The sequence below is a fragment of the Watersipora subatra genome, chromosome 4, assembly GCF_963576615.1.
Source record: "Watersipora subatra chromosome 4, tzWatSuba1.1, whole genome shotgun sequence".
NCBI lineage: Eukaryota > Metazoa > Bryozoa > Gymnolaemata > Cheilostomatida > Watersiporidae > Watersipora > Watersipora subatra.
The window spans coordinates 51,297,653-51,310,361 of record NC_088711.1 but is presented as its reverse complement, the minus strand read 5'-3'; positions in this window follow the sequence as shown (position 1 = coordinate 51,310,361).

The following is a 12,709-nucleotide window of genomic DNA, read 5'->3' as shown; positions in this document are numbered from 1 at the left end:
CTTTGATTAAGTTAGCATGATAAACACATACTTGAAGCTATGTTTTATTACGTACTTTTAAATATTTTACTAGACTTTCTTCAACTATTTCATCGCTAAAACTTTATTCCTTATCTGTTACCAATTTTGTTTTCACAGTAACTAATAACATATAACGTCAAACTGAGTGAAATCGAGCATCATATCTCTTTCATTCGTTGTTAGAGGGATGTCGGGAAATAGCATATGGGCATAATTGTTATTTTGACAAAATCAGCACACCGACTGAAAAATTTAAATTCCGAGAAATTATTTTGTCGATTTCACATGGCAAAAACATTTGTATGAAGAGGATAAAAAATCAACGTGTTCTAATTCGCAAGGCACAAAATCAATTAACAGGGTCATCAAAAACTAAGGACAGACTATAGTTTAGAAACTGAATATCAGCATCACTCAACTGTGGTAACATGATTATGATAGTCAGAGACTTGTGATAGTCAGACATTGGTATGACTCGCTGTAACATCAATATTGACCTACCCAGCTGCATTTAATGCGTTTTGAAAAAATTAACAGATATATGGTTGTTATCTGCCAAACTAACACTTTTATACAACCAGGAAATTTCAGGGATGTTCTAAAAAATCTCAGAAACATTTCATTCTAACGCTGTTGCAAGATAATGTCTAGACACTTTTTACATGTTTCAGTAGCTTTGTGAGGAATACGTTGTTACAAAGTTCAGCAAATGATCTCGCACAACCGCACATCCAACATTTTCACAATGTCGGGAGAAGGTTATGCAATATTTTACAAGCATTTCATCCATGATGATTCCACAAAGATATTAGCTAACATCCCTGAAACATTACGTGCAAAACATTAGTGTGATGTAAATGTGTAAACCCTTTCAAACATTCTGGTAGCGTTTCACAGAATGTTCCTCTAACAAATTAAGTACAGCGTTACAGCAATGTTCCGAGCATAACCCTCCTACAACATTTGTTCCTTAGGCCTATGCCATACTTTTGGTAAAGGCGTTATTTTATGTTTAAACTACGGAATGTTCCAGCAATGTCATTGCTGGGGGTCAAATGGCTTATTCATCAAAATCCAATAATTACAATTTAACAAACAATTACAACTTGCCACAAATCGGTTTTTGAGGAAACCTAAGGCTAAGTGATGAATTATGAACACCTGAAAAGCTTTATAACTACTTGTGTATCTGTTTGTGTTGGTAGACCCAACCCAATGGATCTGTAATTGGCTACAATAGCTTATTCTCATTGAAACAACTTTGATTTATGTTTATTCATTCCTTAAACAAACTGCACTTTACTTTCGAATGCTAATGACAGCAGGATTTCAAAGAAAGAGTTATGTTATTCACAGTATGTACAAATATATTTCCAGTTTAATGGATATATGAAGAAAACTACATAGTGTGAAATTAGAAATTCTCAAAAAATGTTCCAAAATTTTTTTTGGAAAGTTAAATATATTAGAAACTAATTTCTTAGTGTTTGCTTTATCTTATAAACTAAAAGTAATTTTGCTCACTCTGCTGGGGTGTAAGTTCTTTTCTTAGAAGAATTTTAGTAATGCAATATGAGGCACAATCCTTAATGCTATAACAAATTGTTAATGATACTGAGTGTAATACAAATATCCTGCTAACACTTCATTAACATAGCTGTAGAATTCAGCAAGGAGGTCATAGCCTTCACTCAGTGACAGCAGATTCTTCACGCAATTGCAGAAAATTCTCATTGGTTGATCTACATGTATTTGAAAAATCAATACGTTGTTTAGAAGTGTTAATAACTGTGACCACAGCAATTATCTAAACAAGCGGCAACTGGATTTCTCTAGTAGGTGTAACCAGACCTTATAAGGAAAAAGTGTATTTTGTGTCTGTGTATCTCAATATTTTTAGTCAAGCATCTGCATCTCAGATGAATTCCTATCAAGATTCATATAGATTAAATCTACTCATTGCTACTAAGTTCAGCAAAATCATTTTGCATTTGGTTTTCATATGTTACAAAATAAAAAATCAACATGCAGCATCATAAAATTCAAATGGATGTTTATATATTTTGAATGCGAAAACATGACAAAGAGTTTAAACATGTTCATTTAATATATTGAATACTTCTCATGACAAGTGGTGCCTACTAGATACCGAAATTTAGTTTGGCGGAAACCAATAGGAACATTATGAGTACGACATGAAGTTTAGCTGTTACTGCGTTATTGAGAAATCTCAGTTTAAAACAGTTCATTATTAAACATTATTTTTAGAAAATTATTGCAACTACCATAGAACCTAGTGTTTTCACTCAAAATACTTTTAGGATGGGTTGCCGACCCTGCAGGCAGGCAGCTTTGTGAAATGGAAGTGATATGATCAGAGACGAGAGTAGCTTATAAGAGCGTGACTCAAGGTTGTAGAATAGGGTAAACAAAGCTATGATCTGATCTTTGAAAAAAGTATATGTATATACCTGATGTGAAACCAATGGAAACACAACCCGTCATTGCAAATCAGTTGCAGCTTTTTTGGTATAGGACACACAATGTTTGAAAACATGACAGCCCCTGGTCAATACTCTTATTTTAAAGGCTTAACATGCTTGCGGTAATTAAACAATGAGCTATATTTGTACTGAAGATTTGGTTCTACAACAAGGAGAGCTGATCGTGTTGAACTGAAATTTAGTTTCTGCTTAGAATTTACTTGTTGAAACTGTATAATAGTAAAGTACTAGCTGTGCCACCCGGCGTTGCCCGTGTAATAGAAGAGTATTTGGACAGAAAATTTATTTGTATTCAACATATAACAATATTTGCCATTCTAACTTTCAAACTACATATCGTGAGAAAAGTTTTTTGTCTTATAAACAATGACAAGTAGTGAGAGTTTTGCTATTAGGGCCATTGGGCAGTTTAATAATGTGAGCGAAGAGCTTCTCGTGACTTTATGCTATGACCCGCGTCATACGTGAAGCAGTTAGGTATTGCTCTGATATAATGCCTTATATTGGCCAGAGGAGCAACTTCGACTTCCATTGTCCAGTGGGCTAGACGTAAGACTTGTGAACGGCTTGCTGCGAGATCGAGTCCTCGTCGGAAAGTACCATTTATTTCAATACTTTAAGATCTATAGCCGGATTTCCGACGAACATACATATAATGTACAGTATGACACACAGACTTTGAGAAATATATATATATATATATATTTCATGCAGTTGTGTGTTGAAGAAAAGTATATAATACTTACAGATGGTTTGTTATGTCTCCATCATTTAGATTTCATTTCCGTAGTTCTGAGAATAAATAGATAATGTTTTAGAGTTTCTCTCCCTGACTTTATTCCCGTTATTTGTGACCTATATCAGCACCTTTTAAAAACCATACAAAAGCAGTTGCCAGGCAAGTATGAGAGTGAAGGTACATGTATATAAGCAGTCTCAGAACGCCCAGTTAAATGTATGTTAGGAAAACACTACAAACTGACCTGGCCTCATAGCAAAGTTTACTTAAGATACTAGTGTCACGTAGGCAGGCATCTAGGGCAGCTGCTATAGATGATAATAATAGCTGATAAGTGATATTAGCTGTTGCAACTGCAGCTGATGTAAAATAGGTCTGAGAACAGTCAACATTGGAGCGGGATATGAAGTAATAAATTTGTACGCACCAATCCCTCTTAATTCACTGCTCTAAATATTGTGGCTTTGGTGTATGAAATTTTCAGGGCTCTGAATATATGGTTATGTGTTGCAATACACTGTCAGTCTCTTGGCTAAGAAATGAATGCAGAGTTTATTGACATAACAGTTTTGTATAAGCAGCCTGGTGTATGTAAGTGATAAAAATAGAATGCTTTGTAAGAATAAGGTCTCCACTGCTTTTTAATTATTTAATGTAGTATTGCGCTTCATCCTTTGATAATTTTGTAATCTTGACACTGTTTGGCTTAAGGCTATTTATCATTGATTTTTCCTCTTTGGTTTTTGACTCAGCTATGATTTCCTGTTCAGTTCTAGTTAAGCTCTTACAGGTTTGAGCAGTTTATATACAACATAATTACATACGATACAATTATGCCACATGTACAAAGATACGCGCATGTTGTGAAGTGTTAAGTTATTGCTGGTACCTCACAAAATCTAGTTATATTTAATGAAAAATCCTATTTCATGGATGGGTCTAGAACATGACTTGATCATTCAAGATTTAATATGCATTGCAGTAAATAGTATTCATATTATATTATATTATTCATATATATTATATAAATTATATGAAAGTGATATGTATCTTACCAGTAACTTAATATTAATGGAAGAAATTATTACAAATATTATATTATATCTTATCATAACTAACATAAATATCATCTACTGAATGTTCGATAGTTTAATAACAGTTTATCAGTATCAGTTAACTGTTAAGTGAGTAATAGTGCTCAGACAGGCAGTGCTGTACGACTGGCTGTATCTACAACATTCAACTACTCAGCTGTACTTACTCTGTTTGGGAGATACTGACAGATATAGGACAGTCATCTGGCAAATATGTTAACTTCATCTTCAAGAAATGTATTTTCTACTAATATTTCCCTACAGTTAGTTTGTGATAAAACTTTCTCTTTTACTAAGCTTTAATATAATAACAGCAATACTCTTTGGTCTGTCAGAAGCCAAGCTAAGAGCATAAGGAAGAAATTGTCTTGTATAGGAATTAAACTGTAGTCTTCAATTTTACAAACATGCATGCTAGTCACTACCCTACTCAGCCACCTGACCGCCTCACTGACTACTACTATTATTAATATTACTCATGGCGATCTTTCACAGTGCTCAAGACTGCCAAACATACTTGTATATGTAAAAGCTATAAATATTAGCAAACTGTTGTTACATGGCAATATTCAATCTATCAAAGGTTGACTCAAAGGAATTTTGTCCTTTGCTGTACTCAAACCATGACATTATATTTTAAGGATAAATTGCAGAAAAGGCTTACAAAAACTTGTTTCTCTCAATTTAAGATTTGAATGGGCAATGCAATTTTTATTGTTATTTTTTATAACAATTTAAAAAAATTTATTTGTATTTTTTATTTTTTATAAATATTTTGATAAATTCATGATGTTTATGAAATTTTATCAATATTTTTATAGTTAATTAAAAAAAATTTAATATATAAATAGTTGTATATGTTACAACTACAATGACATAGTCAAAACAATTTAATTACAATAATAACTTCCATAACAATAGTTTAGGCCTAATTTATATGCAGCCTTCACCAAATATATCTACTATATAAACGGCCGTCGTTGTGTGTGTGTGTGTGCGTGAACTTGTAAATGCATGCAATTGGGGACTCACACCAGAATTTAACAGACAAATTGGGGACGTTTGGAAATTGGGGACGTCCCCAATCTTTTAAACCCTTTTTTCTTATAAAAAACTAAAAAATATATAGTTTAATCCAACTCCCGACAAAATCTGAGCACTGTCCCCAATTGCCTGCATTTGTACGAGAACATCTGTGAGTGTGGGTGTGTGAAAAAATTTGTAAGTCCCCATAAAGTTTGCTAAATTCTCACACACATTTGACCTGTTTCCATTTGTTAGTAGGCAAATATTTGCAGAGTTTTCTTCTCATAGAATCTTTTTACCTAACAATTGGGGACATATATTTTATTGGGGAGCTAATTTCTATCTGGTAAAAACTCACAATATTTGCGAGTTTCTACAAGAATGAAATTACAAGAGATGAAAACTCACAATATTTGTGAGTGAAAAGTCACAATATTTGTGAGTTTTTATCTAAAATGTAGCTTTGGAAGCAAATTGAGAGTTTACACTATTTTTAAACTTATGTTTAGCTAAAGGCTATATTTGCTCTTCTGCATTACAAATTTATTTTGTAGTTTAGCATTCGCAAAGTTTTTTTTACAATATAATGTATTTGGTCAGCAGTTATACACGCTCAGCAGAAATTTGAAAGTGTGTCTCGTTTGCTTCCTTCAATAGTTCAGGCCTTTAATAATTTTTGAGAGCTCTTGTACTTTTTCAAATATTCTCACATATGCATCCTTCTTTACTTACTAGCTATTATTTTTAGTATGGTTGTAGTTTATACGCAATTAAAAGAATTTGCGCTTTATTATTCAAAAGAGTTGTTTGAATTCATTACGTACATTTCTTACATAAGTTATAGCTGCATAAAATCTCAGGTTAATTTCACATAGTCTTAAGCATAAGATCTCTGTACATGTACTTTATTGACTTCAAATATTGATCCATTGTATGTCTTTGCAAGAACTTTACTACATCATCCTTCCTTGATATTTTTAGACTGAATAAAATATTAAAATAAAACATGTAGCCTCCAATGCTTTCTCTAACTCGTTTACATTTTTCCTATATCTATGAATAATAATGGTCAAAATTCTGATTTAAAATATGTTTTAAAAGTTAACTTAAATGTCTGATAATTTTGGTTCAAAACATTTACTGTAAAACAAACATTATTAAACCAATTTCAAGTGTCTCTGCAAATTTCTAATCTGAGATCTGTATATTGTTAGAATTCAATCGAATCTTCTGTTTTTTCTTTCTCAGACCAATGGTCCATCATTGAACTTTTTAACTATGTAGTATTCTTTCATCAGCTCCACTAAAAACATTCGTTACTACTAAAAGATCAGAGTCAATTACAAAGATTGACAAGGTAGTATATCTTTAGAGAATGAAATAGCTAGATGGAAAATTCTGCCATACATTTATCGCTCCTCATTGAAAATACTTATAGTTGTTTTAGAAAAAATATATATTTCATCAAGTTTATATTGAGTATGTTGACAATACCAATCTTTTTATCTAAAGCTTGATTGTAATTTAACTCCTATGTTCCTATGCTTGCTTTTCATGTATGGCTTGAAAACAATGGAATTATACAAGTTTCAAGTTTAATCAATTGCGGTTATCAATGTGTAAAACTAAGCAGCAGTGTCAACATTTAATGAATATATTTAATTCTTTTTGGCTTTTGGATTTTTGAAAAAGTGCTTGTCATCACCTCACTTGTTTTTTTACTTTTGTTGATAATAGTTAACTCATGCTGACGCATTGTAAATATGTTGATGACTGGCATTGCTAGCAGTATAAAACGAGATTCCGCAACAAAATTAATTCAGTAACGTAATTAAATTTGTTGTCTGTTTATGCCAATCGCTTGGCATGAGTGTAAAACATCCTTGCATTCTGCTGTCTTCTCGGTTCTGCAAAGTGGAAGGACTTGAGAGTTAATAGAAAACTCTGTTGAAATTTTTGCCTTGATAAAAGCATTAATAATTGTAAAATCAAAAACGTAGATAAGACATCAGTTTGCTACTCCTGCTGTTTACTACTTACAAACTAAACTCGCAAAGATCAGCATTGATCCTGAGAAGCAATTGGTTCTATTGAATTTATATCCAAATAGAATAGCCTAACGCTGAGTTATCCTTTGTACATCATACATGTGTAGAATTAATAGTTCCTAAAAGTAAATTAAAAAAGTGTCATAATATGTATATTTATTACTCAACAAAGATTTCATAGACAACTATGGAACTTTTGAACTGAGTTTGAAGTAGAAATGAAGTCATGCATAACTTTTACTAGCATAATTATGAAAGTGTGCACATGAGATTGCACATGAAATTGGCCACCGAGCACATGAAATCGGCAAAAAATTAGGTATACAAAAAAGCAAAATGTTTTTGCATACTTGCAAACAATAAAAATATTTTTTGGGGTGTTAAATGGGTGTGAAATACTGAACGCAAATAATCGTCAACATGAATGATTTTTTTAATGTTTATTACTACTTGGTTCATGGGAATGCAATAGATTAAAAAATTTTTAATTTTATTGTAGTATTCTTCATATATAATTTTAGCTGGATTTCAGTAGTGTATATATGTAAGAGCCTAATACGGTTCAATGAATGCATGAAACTTTGTTTGTTATACGATACAAAGCCAAATGCGCTTATCTAACGTCTCAGCAAATAAGCAATGCATACTGAAAATCTATATATAAATATCAGTGTCTTTTTGTCTTCTATTGTATGTTCATTTATAACAAGTATGCATTGTTTTAACATAACAATGCATAACTTACATGACTCTCGCATTAGCTTGATTGATATGATAAGCAAGAATATTGCAATCAGTAGAGAGCTGTAGTAGGACTGAAACAGGCACCGTATGAATTACACAAATATATAAACAGTACACAGAAATAAATGCAGTACGCAAAAATAAAAAACACCTTCATTTAAAACTGTCATTTTTATTACCCGTGCAAAATCGGGCAATCTGCTTGTTTTATATAAAGCAAGAGAGGCTGCTACCTATTTGTAAAAACTCGCAACAACAAAAAATCTAAAGAAGTTAGACCAATATAAAAAAAACATTTTTATAATTAAAACACAAAATAAAACCAAAACTTCTGTTGATCACTAAAAAATACCAAATAGTAGATCCCTGGTCAAAGATTTTCAAAATCACACTGGCAAAACTGCTAGCAATTTCTTGTTAACTGTTTTTTTAAATATTCTTGACAAAGTTATTACTTGCGCTGTTTTAATTAAAAAAGTTCACAGGTAAACGTTTGTTTTTTTGCTATTTTTAATTTTGTTCAAAAAACTTTGCAATTATTTTTTATAGATTGCATTGTAACAAACTAATTTTAGATATCAATTGCGATAGGGCAATAATTTAATTATAGAGCTATTGTTATTGTGATTCCTAATTTGAAGTAAACAGTTTTATAAGAATTATTCTATAGCTGGCCATTGACTACTTCTGTTGGAAAGCTTAACTACAGTTTTAATGTTTGGAAAACCGACTCATTTTACTTTTTGTTGGTCATAGTTGCTTGTTTTTTTAATAGTTACTTTTAAAAACTCTCACAGCATTGGTAAAATTTTCTTGCTATCTGAGATTTGTTTGAGCCAACGTGTTATCGCTTCTCAACCTTTGCCTGTCATACATTTAGCCTGTAGTGTCTTGCTTATGATTATGTAACATCGCAGAACCACAAGTTAAATAAATAGAACAAAGAAACTTATTCAGTACTGCTGGTCATCTGTAATAACAAGATTATAACATTGGATGCTTTACACACCAAATCAAAGACAAATAAGATGTTTACTTCCATAAAATTTGTGCTCAATAGCATATACAATTTACAAATATTCAATGAGTTTATTATTTTCCATTTACTCCATTCTATAATATTCTATTGGCACAAGGCTTTATTGGTAACTAAAAACCAAGCAGATGCAGTGAGTGAGACATGTTTTTAATAAACTAGAAGCTTGTAAATTTCACAGACACTGCAAATAATTTGTCAATAATTTACCTAGGCGCGAGATTTTGAACTTCATTTGCAATATCACCCAGTTAGCCTCAAACAGAACAAATTGTATTTGTTTTGTATTAATGATACTCATGCTCACGTTCATTTTAAATCACATTGTTTTTACTATGCCAATCTTTTTAAGAAAATGCGTACTTATTTGCCAATCTAAATAGCTTTCAAAATGCATCAACTTACTGCTCAGGCGCCAAAGAGTAATGTCATATGTTTTAAATGGAGAAAATAAAGTGAACCACCTGTAATAATCAAGCCGGATAATATTTTCAAAATATTACATCTGTATTGACGTTGCACACCAAGATCACTGTTATCATAAACTATACAGATGTAGATCCATGTTGTCAAATATTTCACATGGAAACATCCTATTTGACATTCGCAAGTATTTTTTATAGATTGCATTGTAGCAAACTAATTTTAGATATCAATAGCGATAGTGCAATAATTTACTTATTGTTCTATTGTTATTGTGATTGCTAACTTGAACTAATCAGTTTTATGAGAATTATTTTATAACTGGTCATTGACAACTTCGATTGTAAATTTTATCTACAGTTTCAATGTTTGGAAAACCCATCTAATTGTATTCTGTGTTACTGATAGTTGCTCTTTTTTTCAATAATTACTTTGAAAAAGTCTCACGGCATTAGTGAAATTTTGATGCTGTTTGCGATTTGTCTGACCCAACATGTTATCGCTTCTCAATATTTGCCTGTCATACATTTAGCCTGTAGTGTCTTGCTTAGGATTATGTAACATCGCAGAACCACAAGTTAAATAAATAGAACAAAGAAACTTATTCAGTACTGCTGGTCATATACAATAACAAGATTATAACATTTGATGCTTTATACACCAATCAAAGACAAATCAAATGTTTACTCTCATGAAGTTTGCCCTTGGTAGCATATACAATTTACAAATATTCGATGAATTTAGTATTTTCTGTCTACTTTGCTCTACAGTATTCTATTCCGCGCAAAGTTTTATGGTTAGCTAAAATGCAAGCAGACTCAGAAAGTGAGACATGTTGTAAATACTATGGTGGCTTAAAAATCCCCAGACACTGCAAATAGTTTTTAAGAATCTACCCAGGTGCCAGGTTTTAAACTTTATTTGCAACATCACCTAGCTAGCCTCAAACAGGAAATATTACATTTGTTTTGGATTAATGATAGTCATGCTCACGTTCATTTCAGATCACATGATTTTCACTAAGCCCATTTTTTTAAGGAAATGCGTACATATTTGCCTATCTAAACAGCTTCCGCAGTGCATCAAATCACTGCATAGTTTCCAAAGAGTTATCACATGCATCTTAAATAGAAAATATAAAATGAACAAAAGCTAACGATCAAGGCAAATCATATTTTTAAAATATTTCATCTAAATTGATGTTGTTCCCATAGACTAATATTATCATACGCTATACTGACATAGGGCAATATTGTCAAATGATTTATTTGATAACATTATGAAAAACAAAACGTAATATGGAACACAAATTAATTCTTTAATTGGACTATCGAATTTACAAAGAGTTGAACAGTTATATTTTAAAACAAATATGAAGGGTATTTCTTATGAAACCTCTTCCAATTTCTCAAGAGAAATTTAGTATTTTGACAATTTATATGCAATTTAACCATGAGCAACTTATACCAGAAGAAAATTATGATAGACAATAGAATTATATCACCCCCAACTATGGAAGGTTTGAAGTCGTGTATTTACTGATTTGCTTTAGTTTTTAATTTAAATTGCAATTGGAAAAATCTTTAAAACCCAAAATGCATGATTCTCAAAGTTGATTGTTGGAATATCACACTCACAAAGTTTTTTTCTTTTGCACCACATTAGATAGTTTGGTTGATGTACTGGCTTACACAGCAAGAACTCTAATAGTGAGTGATTATTGCAAAGTTGTTTTCTAGTGCCGTTGTTTTTCTAATAATTTTTGTTTAATATCCGTCGTTTTGGTATACTTTCAGTGTTGGTAAAGAATCTCCTGAACCAAGTAAATATTATTACTTTCCACTTATTTTCTGCTAAACATTAAGCAGCAAGGGTCCAGGTAATCATTATGCAACATCAAACAGCAACAAGATCTATTAATAGAACAAAGGAAATTATGCAATACTGTTACTTGCAGGCAATAATAAGATTATATGGTTTGCGACTTTTACACAGTCTCTCATCCAGAGAAGAAATTTTTTCTCTTAAGATATGCTCTCCATAACATACTACACTGAAAAATATTTAACGGTTTTAATTACATTGCTAAATTTATATGAAGCAAGAGAGGCTGATAATTGCTTATAAAATTCACAATAATAAAAAGTCTGCAGGATTGATACCAATTTGCACAAATATTTCTGATAATTTAGACACGAAGTTAAACAAAAACTTGTGTTGAGCACCAATAATTACCAACTGGTAGATCCCTTGTTGAAAATTCGCTAAAGCACACTTGCAAAATTGCCTGAAGATCCTTGTCAACTGTTTTTTATTACTGTTGACGAAGTTATTACTTTTGGTCTTTTACTCAAGGAAGTTCACGAGCCAAAATTCCTGTTTTGTCAATTTGTAATTTTGTTTAAAAAACTTCACAAGTCTTTTTAGAAATTGCATTGTAACAAAATAATTTTAGATATCAATAGCAATAGTGCAATAACCTACTTATTGTTCTATTGTGATCGCTAATTTGAACTAAACATCTTTTTTTGAATTATTCTATAGCTGGCCATTGACTACCTTTGTTGGAAAGTTTACCTATAGTTTTAAAGATTGGAAAACTCATCTCACTTTACTTTGCGTAGCTCATACATGTTTATAGCCACCCCTTTTTTTATTAATAAATGCTTTGAAAAAGTCTCACAGCATTGATAAACTTTCTGCGCTGTTTGAGAGTTTTCTGAGCCAACATGTTTATCACTGTTGAAACTTTGCCTGTCATACATTGAACATGTCTTGTTCTGCTTATGATTATGTAATATTGAAGAAGGATCAATTAAACTTTGGGAACAAAGAAACTTATTCAATACTGCAATCAGTAAAATTCAGCACTGCTCATGCACAATGACAAGATTATAACAGTTTCTGCTTGTACACTAAATCAAAGACAAATAAGATCCTAAACTCTTATAAAGTTTGTGCTCAATAGCATATACACTTTACAAATATTAAATGAACTTATCATTTTCTGTCTACGCAGTTCTATAATATTCTATTCTGTGCGCGGCTTTATGGTTAGCTAAAAACCAAGCAGA